Below are 18635 nucleotides of genomic sequence, written 5' to 3'. Positions count from 1 at the left end.
ATCATATATATCCATAAACCAAGGGCTCCTAAGTCCCTAAAAGTGTTTCTTCACACCCTAAAGGAACAAGGTCAACTAATTACATCATCTCCTAGAAGTTCTCCACAGAAAAATTCTCAGAACTGGTCAAAGTTGGACCATACAGACTGCCCAGTGCAGAGGGTGCGATGCATCTCACCTGCTCAGTGTAAAGGGTGCAATGCATACTGGAAAGCCCTTCTATAGGGTGTGATGGGTGAGAGTAGACAAATGGCAGAGACAGTTTACAAGGTGGATCGTCATGGAATCTTCCAGAAACTTCTCCTGTGACACTTGCCTCTCTGAATTCGCCCAGGGATGAGTAAGAGATCATAAATCTCCAAGTGGAATCAAGAACTATCAGAGACAGGACACTAATCAAAATCCCAGAAGCTGACTCACCCCCTTGCAATCATCTATATATGGATCCCTCATCCCAGAGATCCAGTGACTGGAATGTTGTATCTTGTAAGGAAGTGTTGTTGGTTTCTTGGTGGAATATCATAGTGTTGGGTGATCTAAGCTTTTCATGAGGTGAAGAAGGGCTTTCATGCTAGGAGGATGACACTGGGTCAGAACAGTTGGTTATACTCCTCTTTGCTATTCTTGATATTAATAAAGCTATTCAAGTTTTCCTCCACATTCTTGTATGTTTGATGATATATGCATTTGTGTGGTCAATATATATCTGGTCCTATATTGTTTATGATTGTAGATCTCTATTCTTCGATAGTATTATGCTGCTTTGATTCCACAAGTGCTCTTTAAAGCTAGGTAGGCGAAGGAAAAGCGGCAAGGATCTGTCATAAGGGAGAGGAACCATGCAAGGAACCAAGCGCAAGACTGAGGTTGGTGTCCTTTGTTCCCCTCTTATCTACTTCTCATAAAGGAAAGCGAAAGTAGTTTTAGTTTGTTTGTTTCTAAGATAGCTACAAGTTTTAGTGGGACTAGCAGCTCTGAGTGGACACTAGATTTCCCAATAACAAAATGGTGACTCCGATGGGGAGTGAATGGATTGTTTGCTTGTCTATATTTGTTTGTTTTATAAACTTACAGACGGAGCCTGAAGTCAAGCCAACTAGCCTTCGAACTGCATTTGCTATAAAAGTGCAAGGTAGATCAATGTTGCTTCAGTCTATCTCCGGTTTTGTTTATAAACTGAACAATTGATTTGCAAACCTTCTAATTGCCCTAGTGGTGGCTCTAGTAACCTCATTAGATCAGCCCCTGTGATTTCTATTTACTGACTATCATTAGCTTGGCCTAAATCCCTGAACTAAGCTACAAACTGTGACCCGGAACCAAGTTGAATTCTCGTCCCTGGACCATCGCACTTTCTCCTCTTGGGAATCTGGATGCATCGCACCTCCCATGTGTAGTAGGTGCGCTGCATCGCACTTTCCCTGTGTTGCAGGTGCGCTGATCAGACAAGACCTCTTCTACTCTCAGATTTTGGTTTCTGTGTTCACTCTCCTCAGCTTTATTCAAGAGTTTTGCTTTCTGATCAGTATACCACTGTAGAAACTCCCTTCCTTTGCATGATTCTGCCTCCATAGTACAAAGAATTGTAAATGTTTTTATGTATTGTGCGCCATTTACAGTTCTCTTTTACAAAAAAGTAGCATAATCAAACTGTCGTCTTTTGATTTGAAAGTGTCGCAAGTGTCATTTTCAGTCAAAGAAAAGAATTCTATTGTTCTTGATGGTCAATTATACAGTTACTCTTGTATTTGATTTGAATTAGTAGTTTTTCAAGTGTTGAAAGTAGTTTTCAATTCAAAATAGCAAAGTGTCGTCATTATCTTCCTTTCGTTTTTGAAGAGAAATTTGTTAGTACTTTCGCTTTGAAAAGATAATTCAGATTTGTACTTGGCATTCTTCTTGTCATTCGCACATTAAGAAAGCTGAAAACAAATACATGCATGTGCATTTGCATTTAGACTGCTTGTTGGTTTGATTTAGGACAGTGCATCTAGTGTGTGCTCTCTGCTCTATGTTGAAATAATATCATCTCTCTTTCTTTAGTAGCTAAGATTTTCATTGCAAAAAGAAGATTAAACGATTGTTTATCATCTTAGATTGCATTTTAGGAATTGTATATCAACATCATGCGGTGAACCTGAAAGGAAAATTTCTTAAGAAAGATCAACTGTAAAATAAATTCAATTAACATAAAAATGCTTTGGAACCTAACACACAACATTTAGAAGTCTAGGCTAGAGACGTATTCCGGTGTCGTAAAGCCTGGTAACTGTCACTTTCATTATTGGTTGGGTGATTCCTCCTCTTCGAGACGACAAGTGCCAGTACAGACTTGTGCTCCCACGTACCATCGAGTACATATTGGGAGACCACAATAGGCTATATCCTTTATCCATAGGAAGCCGTGTCTACCGCCCTATCGATCGCAATGCACTGAACACAGCATTCGGTAAGATTGACTGCCGTACCGTAAAAAGTATTCTGCAGTTTTGCGATTGGTTTGGTAATCCCTCTGTCTAGATTTCTGGAGTAGTCTCTTTCGTTCCTTTTTAGACTCCTTAAAGGAAAAGGTCCATCTGAGCACTTGTCACTTCAGGCTCATTAAAAATCGAAGGTGACTAGAGTCATCTTTTGTTTTTTCTCAACTCTTAAAAATTGAAAAAACAAGTTGTGTCAAAGAGTCTAAAATTTATTTTAATCGGAATAATATCACCATTCCCACGTTAGTCTTAGGTTGAGAAAAATGGAGTCCACCAACCAAGGATTTCCCCTTGGAGGAAAACCTAGTCCTTTCTCCTCTTGGGGAGATATTGGTGCACCTCATATGGCCACATTGTCACTTCCAGGATTGATTATTGGCTTGCTAATATGGCTCTTCTCAACCTCCGTCATTCAGAACACCATGATTCCTAAACAATCGAGTCAGCAACTAGATGATACTAAAGTTACCCCCAAACCTTCTACTTCGTCTGATTCTCCCTCTCCTCCTTCCTCTTCGCTTGATAAAGCTAGTAAAGTCAAAATTCAAGTAACTAAGAAGGAGAAGAAGGGGAAGGAGAAGAAAGAGAAGAAGAAGAAGGAGCCAAAGGCGAAAAGGGGTAACCGGGCATCGTCTAGTGAAAATCCGCACACTACACCATCCAAGCCTAAAGCTCCATGTGTCATTTGCAAAGGAGACCACTATCATCGAGATTGTCCTTGCATCCCTCAGATCTTAAGGGACTGGTCTCCTCGTTTGCACAATCTGGTGTCATCAACCTCTAAAGATCATGTTGAAAGTACACCATCAACTAGTGAAAGCGAAGCATTTGGACAGGAAAGGAAATGTAAATTTCCTTACAAACTGTGTGAAGGCGATCACGTCGTCCACCGTTGTCCCTTCCTAAATGAAGCTAAAAGAGTCTTGGATAACCGTCCTACTTCACCGCTACGGCTTCCTCCTGGATACAAGAAACTCTTGCCGAGTCCATCGCTAGTTGAAAATCCGACCGACACGCCATTGTGTTTGGTCGAAGCATCTGTCATTGAAGATAAACCCGTTGAATCCATACCAGATGAAAGTCAAAAGGTTGAGGCGGCAGTCGACCCGGTCTTGTCTTCGGAAGGTCCATCTTCAGATGATACAACCACCGAAGAGAATGAGAATGACACCGTTCAAATTCTTTTCGTAAACATAGACTCTGATGAATATGGGGTCAATCTACCCGTTCCTTTACCACAGGAAGGAAGTTTGTCAGAGTCATATCCGACCGTCTATTCGGTCCCACCTCCAAGCAACCTAGTCATTTCCTTCGATTGGAATCTACTAGGCAAACCCCGTTTATCGGCTAATGTACCATTTAGAATCATTGTACAAGCTTACAAAATGGTCATGGTCGGTACCATCATAGATGAAGGGGCTTCTGTGAGTATCCTTTCCTCAACTGCTTGGGAAGCGCTTGGTCCGCCATCGCTTCTGCCTGAGATGAGAAATCTGACAGGCTTCGACAAAGGAACCAGTCGAACCGTTAGGGATCCTTCCCAATGTGCCCATAACATTGAGAAGGAAAACTATTTATATGAATTTGATGTTAGTCCAAGGACCTCTAGATTATAATATACTCCTTTGGCGCGACTATATTTATAGCATAGGGGCCATTGTCTCCTCACTCTTTAGAGTAATGTGTTTTCCGCATGAAGGCCGAGTGGTCCAGCTCATAGACCAGCTTTCGTTCTCCGGCTCACACATATCTAATAGTCAAATGCCATCCCTAAATGGTCTTTTCACGCAAGGAATGTCTCATTAATCTCCAGTCCGTCCACCCGAAGAGCGCGAGTGATTCGGGAGGACATGACTAAAACCCAGGGGGCATGCACCCTGGTCTGTTTCGGCAGGAAAACCTTGGGTATAGGGTAGGTTTTCGCAGGGGATATATGATTAGTCTGACACACTCGTCCATTTAGGAAAATGGGATTAGACTGAAATAATATTCCCTCGTCAAAGTTATGTGAGTGGAGGCGACCGCGCCACTCACCTTTGTCTATTTCGGTGGACATCGCTAAGGAAGTGTTTTGTCTACAACACGGATGGAGCAATCTTGCAAATGCAAGAGCTTTCATATGGTAACCTGGAAACTCTACTTCGCTATGCCTGGGGGCATGCAAACCTTTTTGCCTGAAATTAAAGAGCGACCATTTATTTTTCTAGTTTGTAGTTTCTCAACCCTTTAAACTCGTAGGATTGGTCGTTCCTAACTTGCATAATGAAAGGATCCGGAGCAAAGTTTCGAATGGTGCAAGCTCCCTAAAAATTGAACCTATCGATGAGACGTCCTTATTATACGACTGGCATGAGCAGTTTTTTTGCGAAGTTAAAGCTCGTTAAAAGTTAAACCTTAGCAATGAGCAAATGTTTCCCCCAGAGTTTAAGCTCATTAAAAAATGAACCAATCCCTGGTAAGTAACCATTTTGAATGCATTATCATTAGCTTTTGAGCCCTCATCGTGTTCTTACCATCACCTCCACTCTGTTTTAGCTGATCATTCACCTCCATCTGATTGTTTACCCCTTTTGAGGAACAACTACGAAGAGTGATCCTATTAGCCATCCTTGTGACACTGCCGTGATTGGAAAATTCCAAACCTTACCTGGAATCCGCTGCTACCTGAAATTATCACTCGTTCCTCAAAAAACGAGTCTCCTTAAAGCTCTTTTCATTTGACTCGTAAAATATGAAAAGATTGCCGAGCAATTGGCCTCTCCAACTCGTTAAAGCTACCGAAAGTGCTATCCCTCCTCTAGATTTTAATCTTTTTGGACCTGAGGGATTATTACACAAAAAGATTGAGTGCTTGCTTTGTTTGGCTCGTTAAAATTACCGAAAATTCATCCCTTTTGTATTATTTTATACTTTTTCGGACTTAAGGGATTATATGACGAAAAAGGATTATTGGAGTTTCTTTTACGTCCCTTTCAGACTCTCTAAAATTGAAAAGGACCGAGTTATCTTTGTCGTTAAACTCGTTAAAACCGAATAGCGACAAACTTGTCCATACAAACAAGAACGAGTTTCACTGTCGCTAAGCTCGTTAAAACATAGCGACGAGTTTGCCCGAAGGGAAAATTATAGAACAAGCATATGTTATCCTCCTCAAGCTTGACAAAAATAAAGAGGTACTAGTCAGCAATGACTGGGGAAAAATTGGGAAGAAAACTTGAAGAAACTTTATTGCTAGCAAGTCGCTCTTGAACATGACACTTTCACTCCACGTCCGAGTCGGGTTGGGTCATTTCGTTCACCGGTCATATCACCATTGGTCCATTGCACCATCCATATTTGGGGTTAACGCTACCAATCCATGTCAATGTCGCCGGTATATTCAATAGAATTCGCTCAGAGAATTCACCTATGTCTCATCCGCCGCAATACATTCACGCCCCATTCTTTCATGACCGCCAACCTGAACCTTGTATCATCAGATCGTTTTCACCTCCAAAATCATTTACTCCATTCCGTGTCGTAGATGTGGGATTCATTAAGGCCCTCCTACGACAGGTCGCTTCTTGTCGACATCAGCTCATTATCCAAGAAGTCGACTTAGGAACAACCCTTTCAGTACTTTGAAGCTTGCATGCCTCAATGGCAAGTTTCTCACTTCCGGTGATAGGTTTACATCAATGGCCTTCGACTGAAAGATTTTGCGTGGTGTTCGACGCCAAGTCCCTTTTCACACCACGCGAATTGTATTGTAGTACCTTGAGGGCCATCATCATTATCGGTGATTCCTCTCGTGCTTGTTAACAGCTTACATCATTGGCTAGTAATCAGGCGATGTCTTTCCATGTTCGACTCCAGAACATCTTTCACGTGGATTGACTTGTACTCCGAGTGAAGATTGGATGAGTTTGAAGACCCCAGATCTAGTTTCATCCATCCGGGCTACGATATATTCAGGAAAATAAAGACATCGAATGTACATCATTGCTGCACAGATGATCATCCGAATCAAAGGATGATGACTCTATCAGAATCATCAGACTGCCACATAGACGGTTGCCTGTCTTATGTACAGGAAAATGAATTTATAAAGCTGAGCATGGGAATGCCCGCCTCAGCTAGATCATGAAAAATATTATGAAGATAATGTATTGTATTGTATCTTATTACAGGTCGCCTTCCAGCTCGAAAAAACTTCGGATCCTCATGATAAAGCATTTCACCCGACATCAAAAGATTAACGACCTCATGCTTTAGGGGGCAACTGTTATAGACATTTTTGGGCACTGCAACCCCAATCATACATTTCCATAAACCAAGGCCTCCTAAGTCCCTAAAATTGTTGCTACACACCCTAAAGGAACAAGGTCAGCTGATCACATCATCTCCCAGAAGTTCTCCATAGAAAACTGCTTAGAACTGGTCAAAGTTGGACCATACAGACTGCCCAGTGCAGAGGGTGTGATGCATCTCACCTGCTCAGTGTAAAGGGTGTGATGCATACTGGAAAGCCCTTCTTTAGGGTGCGATGGGTGAGAGTAGACAAATGGCAGAGACAGTTTGCAAGGTGGATCGTCATGGAATCTTCCAGAAACTTCTCCTGTGACAATTGCCTCTCTGAATTCGCCCAGGGATGAGTAAGAGATCATCAATCTCCAAGTGGAATCAAGAACTATCAGAGAGACGACACTAATCAAAATCCCAGAAGCTGACTCACCCCCCTGCAATCATCTATATATGGATCCCTCATCCCAGAGATCTAGAGGCTGGAATTTTGTATCTTGTAAGGAAGTGCTATTGGTTTCTTGGTGGAATATCATAGTGTTGGGTGATCTAAGCTTTTCATGAGGTGAAGAAGGGCTTTCATGCTGGGAGGATGACGCTGGGTCAGAACAATTGGTTGTAATCCTCTTTGCTATTCTTGATATTAATAAAGCTATTCAAGTTTTCCTCCACATTCTTGTATGTTTGATAATATATGCATTTGTGTGGTCAATATATATCTGGTCCTATATTGTTTATGATTGTAGATCTCTGTTCTTCGATAGTATTATGCTGCTTTGATTCCACAGGTGCTCTTTGAAGTTGGGTAGATGAAGGAAAAGCAGCAAGGATCTGTTAGAAGGGAGAGGAACCAAGCAAGGAACCAAGCGCAAGACTGAGGTTGGTGTCCTTTGCTCCCCTCTTATCTACTTCTCATAAAGGAAAGCGAAAGTAGTTTTAGTTGGTTTGTTTCTAAGATAGCTACAAGTTTTAGTGGGACTAGTAGCTCCGAGGGGACACTAGATTTCTCGATAACATAGAGATAGTACCGACTAATAGATGGATTAGCAGATGGCATCCTCCCTAGCTGAGAGGGAGTGTTAAAATTGGAAACTACGGGCAAAATCCATGTGGGTCACCTTATTTATGGAAGATGGTATTTTTGTTGGATTCCTCTCTCCGAGAGGTGTAGGATTGATCTAAATATCATCCGATTGTTACATGTATTTATGGATATATTAATTTATTCATCTTATTGACAATTTTTCAAGGTCGACCTACAAGCTAAACAAGCACTTTTACCCCTAGCTTAACCTCAACGTTGCATTTAAATAGAGGAGACCTCAAGTCATTTGAGGAGCACATTATCTGATGATCTCTCTCTCTCCACTTGTTTGGGTTTGTCTTCTCAAAAGGAGGACATGTTGAAAAGAAAGATTAGAGAAGCCCTAGCCGCAATCATGAAGACAGACCTAGCCGCGGTCAAAGAGAAATCTAGGCGCAGTTAAGAAGATGCCTAGTTGCAGTCAAAAGGAGGCCCTAATATGCAGCAAGAGGGAGGCCCTAAGGCGCAATAATAGGATGTCCTAACCGCATCAAAAAGGAGCCTTATCATAGCATGGAGTAAATTCAACGTAGGTGAAATAGGGTTGTTCTGAAGCCATTTCAGGAAGACCGAAGGGTTTAAACGAGGTTGATTGTCTTGCTAGAAGGTCGACAAGAAAGGGAGTTGTTTGAGGGCTCGTAGGGGGTTAAACAATCCTCTAGAAAGGCTCTCGCATACCTGTTCTAAGGATTGTAGGATGCCGTTGTAATGAGAGGAGGACAGAGCCATTGTTAAGGGCTAGAAGGCTGCTTTGAATTATAGCGAAGGGGACAACCTTCCCTTGGAGGACAACCACATTAACTAAAGGCAAATATGGGTGGATTTTGGGGTTGTTAGGAGATTTTTTTGTGCCCTAATTAGGCCCAGACTTGTTGAGCTAGGTCGCAGGCCATAGCCAGCAACATGAGGTTGTAAGAAGTGTTGCGTTGAGGGTTATTCAGCCAACAAGGAGAAGCGTGGTGCTGTAAGGGTCTCACCTTGGAGAACCATAGCTCTAGAAGCTTGATATGCTGAAATCAGTTAGAGATTTAGGGTTGATAAGTATGCCCTAACCAGTATTCAGAATTGCAGTCCTTAGTGTCAGAATTGCAACTTCATTATGTCATCTTCATGGTGAAGATATTTGGTATCAGATCTACTATTTTGACAAGTTAGTATTGACTTCAAATCATTATACTATATCTCTTTCTCTCTGTTGAACTATTGAAGAATATAAGAAGAATTGATGAAGGGTTTCACCACATTAGGTTTTGTCCCTGGCTAGTGCCACATCTTGTGTCTTCTTGTTTTGGCTTGTCTTCTACTATTTATTTTTATGTTCTCTCTACATTTTACTATCATGTTGATATGATTGCTAAACTGGATATTGATATGGGTCTAACAAGAAAATTGAAGTAAATTTCTCTTAACCATAGAACATACCAAAAATTAACACTATATCATAATTTTTTATTTAAATATCTAGTGCATGCTTATTTTAATTTATCCCACCCAAAAATGATGCAAATGTTACAATCAATTGAACCTGAATTCCTAGAAATATTGTTCCATTCACAACAATAATGAGCGACCTATTGAAGTGTCTTATAACATCAATGTGATAAATTTATTTATTTTTAAATGGATAAATACATTCTACAATATAAAGTACTATGGAAAACCAATCATACATAATTTTATACTTTAAAACGAACGCGATCTGAAAAATAATTTATATAAAATAACATTGAGGAAGTAGGTACCAATTTGATTTTTTGTAATGAAAAGCATAATTTGAGTGATGCAGTTTGCTTGATTATTTTTCCACTCTTTGAATGACAACATCCCATAGTTCCTTTGTAGAGGCTTGTAAGGTAAATAAAATCTCCCAAAACTTAAATGTTGGGTTAGGTAAAATTTAAGTTCATCCATGATTAGCCATGCACAAGTGAAGCACAATTTTCCATTGCTTATAGCATTGAGTTTTATCTCAATAAATCATCAAGCACAAGGATAACCATAATATTTGTATACAATATAAAGTGTCTTCATCGAGTTATAATCTTTTAGGATTGTGAGAAATGAGACATCAACAAAATTCCCTTTAAGGTCATCTAACTCACACTCAATTTAGGATTGTTGATCAATTTGCATGAGTTGTTTTTAGAATTGAAAAAGTTAGCTCTTGGTGCTAAAATGTTGAAAATGGTGTAAGATTCACCTTGGAAATGACCTACCTTTTACAATCATTAGTATTAGGTTTGATTAAGATTGACCTTGTCAATAAGAATTAGTTATGTGGGACCATAATATTTTTTGGGAAAGAAACCTACTACTTGAGATGGGTATAAATAAACCTTACTTTATTTGCATTGCGCATATTGTGATCTTTCTTTATCAAAATTATTTAACCTATAAACACCATGATCTACAATGATATTTTTTCTTTTGTTTAATTTTTCTATAGTACACTAGTGTTTAGATTAATCTATAATGATATTTTTTCTTTTGTTTAATTTTTCTATAGTACACTAGTGTTTAGATTATGCTTCTTAATTGTTCACTATTGCTTAAAATTATGTTTTTGTAGAGTAAAGTAGTGTTTAAGATTGATGGATTTCTTGAATATTGAAGCTCAAAGGACAAATCCATTAAAAAAGTCAAGAAGCTCGATTTAAATAGAAAGATGTGATATAATATTTGAGGTATTGAAGAGAAGACTAGTAAACCACCAATTCTAACATTGTTAGATTTTAGGAAGCTTTTAGGTTAAACTTTGAAGAAGTCGTAGGAAATCATGAAATTCTTTAGAATCTACTTTTTGTTTATTAGTTATTTTCTTTTAATATGTATTTAACAAATTTAGCTATATTAATAGGTGTGTCTATTTTGGGATAGAGTTTTTAGAATTTCAATCTAATTATCGATAGTTATTAAGTGGATGATAGGAATTTGATTTCCACAATATTCTAGAATATTCTTAATAGCAGTCACATATCAAAGGTTGAGAATTATATCCAAAGTAATTATATCATTTATAGGCTTTTAATTAATTGGTTAATTAAAAAAAATGTTATTTCCCTTTCAATTAAATTAATTAAATAAATGTGAAAAAATTTCATATGCTCCCTTTGGCTGGGTTGATCACTATGAATTTGCTAATGGCATCGATGGATACCAATCCCAGTTTCCCATTTGGAGAGTGTGATTAAAGGGGTCCACACTCCTGAAGTTTTTTTTAATGCATAGTATTTTTGGAAATGGTTGGGATCAGCCATTGTGTTCGAAAAATGTCTGGAAAGAATTGTAGTATTTGACAACCTATTTATATATTTCTTCTCCAGTAATATATTTCATTTTTCTCTTTGAAAAAAAAAATGAATAAATGTTATATGAAATGAGTCATTGTTTTTTTGGGCATTTGGTATTGATATGCCATGGTATTGTAACAAGTCCTATTTATAGGTTAACGGCCTCTTTAATAAAGTGGGGGTAAATCTTAGTTGTTAACAATCGTTAAAATAGTTAAAAATCATGTTACATATTTTTTTAAATGTATTTATTCTTAACTTAATAGTTCCTTTTATAATTAATAATAATAATAATAATAATATAAAATAAAGTTTTAATTTTTATTTTTATTTTAATCCTAGTAATGTGAGATGTATCATTGTTTTGATACTTATCATGGATTGAAGCATATAGACATTCGTTCATTTAATTTATATGGCCAAATTACTACATATATTGTTATTAAAAAATTATAGCAATACATCATATAAAATTATATAATAATAACACAAAGATGTTTTCTTACCACATACAATAAAAAATAATATAGACATTGAAATTATAGCCATACATCATATAAAATTATCTAATAATAATACGAATATGTTTTCTTGCAATGTACAATACACAATAATCTAGATGTTTTCTTACAACATACAATAAACAATAATCTATTGTTCGTAGTGATGCTTATCGTTGTGAAACAAATAATAAGATCACTAAATACAAATCAATTATACAATATACCTTGAAATATTCTTCAACCAGTGTTTTTCATTAGTCTAGCAGTCCAATCCAGTCCAGGATTGTTCAGCGTGCATGCATGGCCACCAAAGACACACTTTGAGTTCAATCTAAAAATATTCACAAACTGCTCTTACAAATCAAAAAATAAACAAAAACAACTTTATAAAAAAAAAATATTTTAAATTTAAAAATTATATTTTCTAAAATTTTAAAAATAACCTTTGACTTTAATTCGAAAAGTGTGAACTCTGGGAAGAAAAACTATATCACTGTGGAACGAACTCAAAGTTCCTCAAATTATATAATAATGTAATTTTAAATTTTAATTTTAATAAATATAAATATAACTATATATTTGATCAAAATATATGATAATTTAATTTAATATTGTAATTTTCATTAATATAAACTTTATTTATATAATTTAATTGGTATTTTATTTATTTATAAATTTTAATAAAGAAATAAATGTAACTTTATCTTTAATAAATAAATAAATAAAACTATACTGAGGTCTTTAGTTAACAGATTTATGAAATGCGATGTAATGGTGGTAAGAAAAGATGCTTGAACTAGGAGCTAATGGGACATCTATTCAAACAAAGTGTCGGTTGCTTACGAACGTGATTCTTCTACATTGCTGATCATTTTGGAGTTGCGAGATATTTACCTGCATCCTCACTCCCTCGTCTACCAGTCCACTCCAGGATTTTCAATTATGCATGCATAGCCGGGAAGGAACCACTTTGAATTCAACTAGAAGATCTAAAACTATTCACAACCTCACAAAAATATTAGAAATCTAAAAATAAAAAAGCAACTATATATTAAAATCACTGACGCTGCAGGGGAATTATTGTATTTAAGCAGCTAAAACAACAAGAAAAAATACATATTCAATTCACGCATTATGCAATTGAGGCAATGGTATTATTGAAAAAATATTGAACTTAGCTGCATTAAAGGTTTAGAAAGTATAATATTTGCAGATTTGGTGAACAACTGCCAACAAATTAGCAACTTCAAATTATTTTAATCCAAAATTGCTGGAATGAATGAATGAATGGCTTATTGGTATTTTGTTGTTTTTATTTGACAGATTCATCATTATGTTTGGAACAAAAATAGAATATGATGAGAACGAAGACGCAAACGGAGAAAATAGAGAACCCATGTGCAAGGTAGTCGTGTTTTTCAAAGAGAAGAGGCGGAAATATGAAGAAATAATTCGAACTGTCTGTTCTCTGTGAAACAGAGATTGGGGTTATTATCTTCTCTGAGGCGGGAAAGCTGCTGCCTTTGGATCCACCAACATCCATTCTTTACTGAACACGTATTTGGCCCCCGCAGATGGTGCCAAAGCCGTGATTGCAAATTATCCACAAGATAATGATGAAATGCAAAAGAAATTTGATACCTACAATACATTGGTGATTGAAGTGAAGGAAAAAAAGGTGATTGAAGTGAAGGAAAAAAAGATATTGATGATGATCATTAGATAAAGGCCGGCAAAGAATTAATGATTGGTTTAATAAATTGGATGTATCCTCCCTCCACATTTCTGAGCTGCCCAGGTTTAAAGACACCTTGCAAAATCTCACCTCCATAGTCCAATGCCTCACTTCCCAAAATCCCAATAATCCTCCAAACAACATGAGCCTATTGTGGGTAAATCGTTAAAAAATGTCCCAACTCTTTATGGATCGCATCATCCATCCATCACATCATCTTTGCAAGAGATGGTAAAGGCTCAAGAATTGGAGGACCACGTAGGGCACCAACAATAGGTTCTTAAATTATTGAAAGACAACATGGTTAGAGTGAAATAACAAGTAGGTCAACTTTAGAGTGAAAGGGAATTTGTAATAGGGGATTGAGTATTTGTGAGAATACAACCATATAAACATATGTCTCTCAAGTAATAAAAGAAGGAAAATAAATTAGCATCAAGATATTATGGCTCGTACAAGGTGTTGCAAAGGATTGGAAGTATGACTTATCAATTGGATTTTTCTCCATATCCACATATTATTCTAGTCTTCCATGTTTCTTGCTTAAATAAGGTATTTGATAACAAGATCCCTATCCAACTTATTTTACCAAACATTAATTAAGAAGGGAAAGTCATTCTAGAGCCAAAAAAATTCTAGAAACAAATATTAAGTAGTTGATAAATTGAGTAATTACCAAGCACATCATCAAATGAGAGAACTGCAAATGGAAGAGATGGCATCGCAAGATGAGTTTTCATTAGGGGAATTTTGAGGTCTAAAATTGGCTTCCTAAGGAAATTATAAAATAACAGTGGAAATAATAAAATAAGATTAGATTATATCATCAAATTTTAGAGGGAAGAAATAAAAAACTATTTTCAACTTATCTCCCTATGGGTTTACTCAAGTTTCGAGCATGAACACTCACTGGATGCATAATTTGATTTCTCATCCAAGGAGTACCCATGTTGCATACTTCTGATGGACCCCGCTATTAACAAAAATGAGAAATACATTAAAAAACGTTATTACAATCATGTTTTTTCATGTATTTTTCATTTTTCGTGTAGCAAAGTCCATCAAAAGAATGCAACATGGGTACTCCTGGGATGAGGAATTAAATTTTGTATCCAACGAGTACTCCTACTCGAAATTTCAGTAAACCTTAGGGAGATAAGTTGAAAATACAAGTTGAAAAAGTAGTTTTATTATTTTATTATTTTTTAATCTTTTACCTTTTTACTCCAAAAATGGTGAATCATCCCTCATGGTTGACATCATCATCTTGAATCCTCTTGGTTCTTATAAATTTTATTTTGGTTGTACATTTTTCTTAGGAGGCATATTTTAGACCTAAAAATTCCCCTAATGTCACGTAGAAACACTAGCAATTAATCAAGCGATGGGCAAAAAATAATTGTTTGAAGGCAAGGGGCATGTTAAGCCCTATATAATCCATATGTTAACCCTCAAACCCTTTATTAATCCCTAAATATTGAGTTATTACATTTCTATTGTTATATTATTATGTCGGCTAGAACCCTTTATTGTACTAATTCATGATAAGTGTACCCTTTGTCTCATATATATTCTAAGGATACTTAGTCTTAGGATCATCAAATATTGTCTTACAAATTATATTCATTGTAAAAGGAGGTTTCCCCCTAGAAGTGGATTGTAAGTATTGGCTTCTTATCATTTTTAAGGTGCATATTTCATAACAAAATTTTATTCAAAAAAATAGATAACTACATTCCACAAAAGAAAGTAATGTGAAAAACCAAGCATATAAAAGTTCATTCTTTAAAACACAAGCTACTTTAAAATTCATTTATATAAAATATTGTGTAATAACTATATATGTATTATTACACTTAACCTACAATGGTAAAATTGTAAAACTGCATTGAGGATATTCGTACAAATTTGAATCCATAATTTGATTGATCCAATTTTGCTTAATGCTTTTTATACTCTTTGAATGACAACATCCAAGAGTTCCTTTCTTAAGGATTGTAAGGTAAATAGAATCCCCATAACTTAAAAATTGGGTTCAATAGGATCCAATTCGGTCCATGATTAGTTATACAAAGGGGAAGCACAATTTCTAATTGCTTGTAGCATTGAATTTTATCCCATCCAATCATGGAGTTGAAGGATTCATAAAATGTTTGTAGACAATACAAAATTTCTCCATTGATATATGATCTTTTAGGATTGTGATAAAGAATTCATCGACAAGATTCCATTTAACCATCTAAGTCACATTCAATTTAGGATGGGGGATCCATTTGCATGAGTTTTTCTTAGAATCCAAGAAGTTATTAAGCTTCGCCTTGCCCATGACCTACCTTATACAATTATTATTATTATTATTATATTTTTCTAAGATTGACCTTGTCAATAAGGGTTATTTGTGTGGGACCATAAGTGCTTTGGGTGAAAGCAACCTAATACTTGAGATAGGTATAAATAAACCCTATCTTGTCTGCATTGCACATCTTCTCGTTCTTCTTTATAAAAGTGATTTAGCCTATAAGCACCACAAACTACGATGATGTTTTGTTCTTTATTTTTATTTCTCTATAGTGCACTAGTGCTTATAATTATGCTTCTCTCTAGAGCACACTAGTTTTGTTTCATATTTTCTTTATTACAACATTTGAGTTGGTTCCAATGCTCCACAATTCAAACAAGATCTAGTAGGGTATCTTGGCTAAATGGCACTACATTCGTTGGGTACACACTCCACTAAATGAGAATAATCACTAAGAAAAAAGGTAAAATCTAGTAACGTGAGTGTGAACTAAAGGGCTTCTAGATTTCTTAAGACTTCCTCAATATCCAATATAAAAAGGCTTCCTAAGATATAACAATATCAAAATTGGTGCTTTTAATAGTTGTCTCTTGAATATCTCAGAGCCTATATCACATATTTTTATTTAAATATCTAGTGCATGCCTATTTTAATTTATCCCACCCAAAAACGATGCAAATGTTACAATTAGTAGAACCTGAATTCCTAGAGATATTGTTCCATTCGCAACATTAATGAGCCATCATACATAAGTTTATTCTTTAAAACAAGGGCTATCTGAAAATTAATTTATATAAAATACTACACAATCATTAGATATATATTGTTGCACTTAACACTTAACATTGAGGAAGTAGGTAACCATTTGAATTTTTGCAATGAAAAGCATAATTTGAGTGATGTAGTTTGCTTGATTATTTTTCCACTCTTTGAATGACAACATCCCGTAGTTCCTTTCTAGAGACTTGTAAGGTAAATACAATCTCCCAAAACTTAAAGGTTGGGTTAGGTAAAATTTAAGTCCATCCATGATTAGCCATGCACACGTGAAGCACAATTTTCCATTGTTTATAGCATTGAGTTTTATCTCAAGAAATCATCAAGCACAAGGATACCCATAATATTTGTATACAATATAAAGTGTCTTCATTGAGCTATAATATTTTAGGATTGTGATAAATGAGACGTCAACAAAATTCCCTTTAAGGTCATCTAACTCACACTCAATTTAGGATGGGTGATCAATTTTCATGTTTTTATTTTAGAATTGAAAAAGTTATCTCTTAGTGTTAAAATGTTGAAAATGGTTTAAGCTTCACCTTGTAGATGGCATACCTTGTAAAAAAATTATTATTAGCTTTGATTAAGATTGACCTTGTCAATAAGAATTAGTTGTGGCACCATAATATTTTCGGGGAAAGCAACTTATTACTTGAAATGGGTATAAATAAACCCTATTTTATTATCATTGCACATCTTGTGAACTTTCTTTATCAAAATGATTTAACCTATAAACACCATGATCTACAATGATATTTTTTTCATTTTTCTAGAGTACACTAATGCTTGAGATTATGCTTCTTAATAGTGAACTAGTGCTTAAAATTGTGTTTCTGTATAGTAAAGTAGTGCTTAAGATTGATGGATTTTTTGAATATTGAAGCTCATAGGACAAATGCATTAAAAAAGTCAAGAAGCTTGATTTAAATAGTAAGTTATGATATAGTTTTTGAGGTATTGAAGAGAAGACTAGTAAACCACCAATTTTGACATTGTTAGATTTAGGAAGCTTTTAGGTTAGACTTTGAAGAAGTCGTTGGAAATAATTGAAACTCTTTAAAATCTATTTTTTGTTTATTAGTTATTTTCTTTTAGTAAGTATGTATTTAATAAATTTGGTTACATTGATAGGTGTGTATTTTTTGGGATAGAGATTTTAGAATTTCAATCTAATTATCGATAGTTATTAAGTGGATGATAGGAATTTGATTTCCACAATATTCTAGGATATTCTTAATACTAGTCACATATCAAAGGTTGAGATTTATATCCAAATTAATTATGTCCTTTATTGGCTTTTAGTTAAATTGGTTAATTAAAAAAAATGTTCTTGCCCTTTCAATTAAATTGATTAATTAAATGTGAACAAATGTCATATGCCAAGGAAGTTATGCAACTCCCCTTTGGCTGGGTTGATCACTATGAATTTTCTAATGGAATCGATGGAGACCAATCCCAATTTCCCAGTTGGAAAGTGTGAATAAAGGGGTCCACACTCCTGAATTTTTGCTTAATGTATAGTATTTTTGGAAATGGATGGGATCAGCGAATGTGTTCGGAAAATGTCTGGAAAGAATTTTAGTATTGGACGACCTATATATATATTTCTTCTCCAGTAATATATTTCATTTTTTTTCTTTGAAAAAAAAAATGAACAAATGTTATATGAAATGAGTCATTGTTTTTTGGGCATGTGGTATTGATATTCCACAGTATTGTAACAACTCTTATTTATAGGTTAAGAACATCTATTATAAGGTGAGGGTAAATCTCAATAGTTAAAAATCATTCATATAGTTAAAAATGTGTTACAAATTTTTTCAAATGTATTTATTCTTAAATTATTAATTCCTTTTATAATTAATAAAGATAATAGTAATAATTTAAAATAAAGTTTTTATTTTTATTTTATTTTTAATCTTAGTAATGTGAGATGTATCATTTTTTTTATACTTATCATGGATTGAGGCATAAAAACATTTGTTCATTTCATTTATATGGTCAAATTACTATATAGATTTTTATAAAAGAAATTAGAGCAATACATCATATAAAATTATCTAATAATAATATAAAGATGTTTTCTTACCACGTACAATAAACAATAATATAGATGTTGTAATTATAGCAATACATATAAAATTATGTAATAATAATACAAAGATGTTTTCTTGCAGCATACA

Source organism: Pinus tabuliformis, chromosome 3_2, assembly GCF_031772625.1.
Source record: "Pinus tabuliformis cultivar Carrire ecotype Pingquan chromosome 3_2, CPIR1, whole genome shotgun sequence".
NCBI classification, from domain to species: domain Eukaryota; kingdom Viridiplantae; phylum Streptophyta; class Pinopsida; order Pinales; family Pinaceae; genus Pinus; species Pinus tabuliformis.
The sequence above is the reverse complement of the archived record's forward strand: the minus strand, read 5'-3'. Positions refer to the sequence as shown.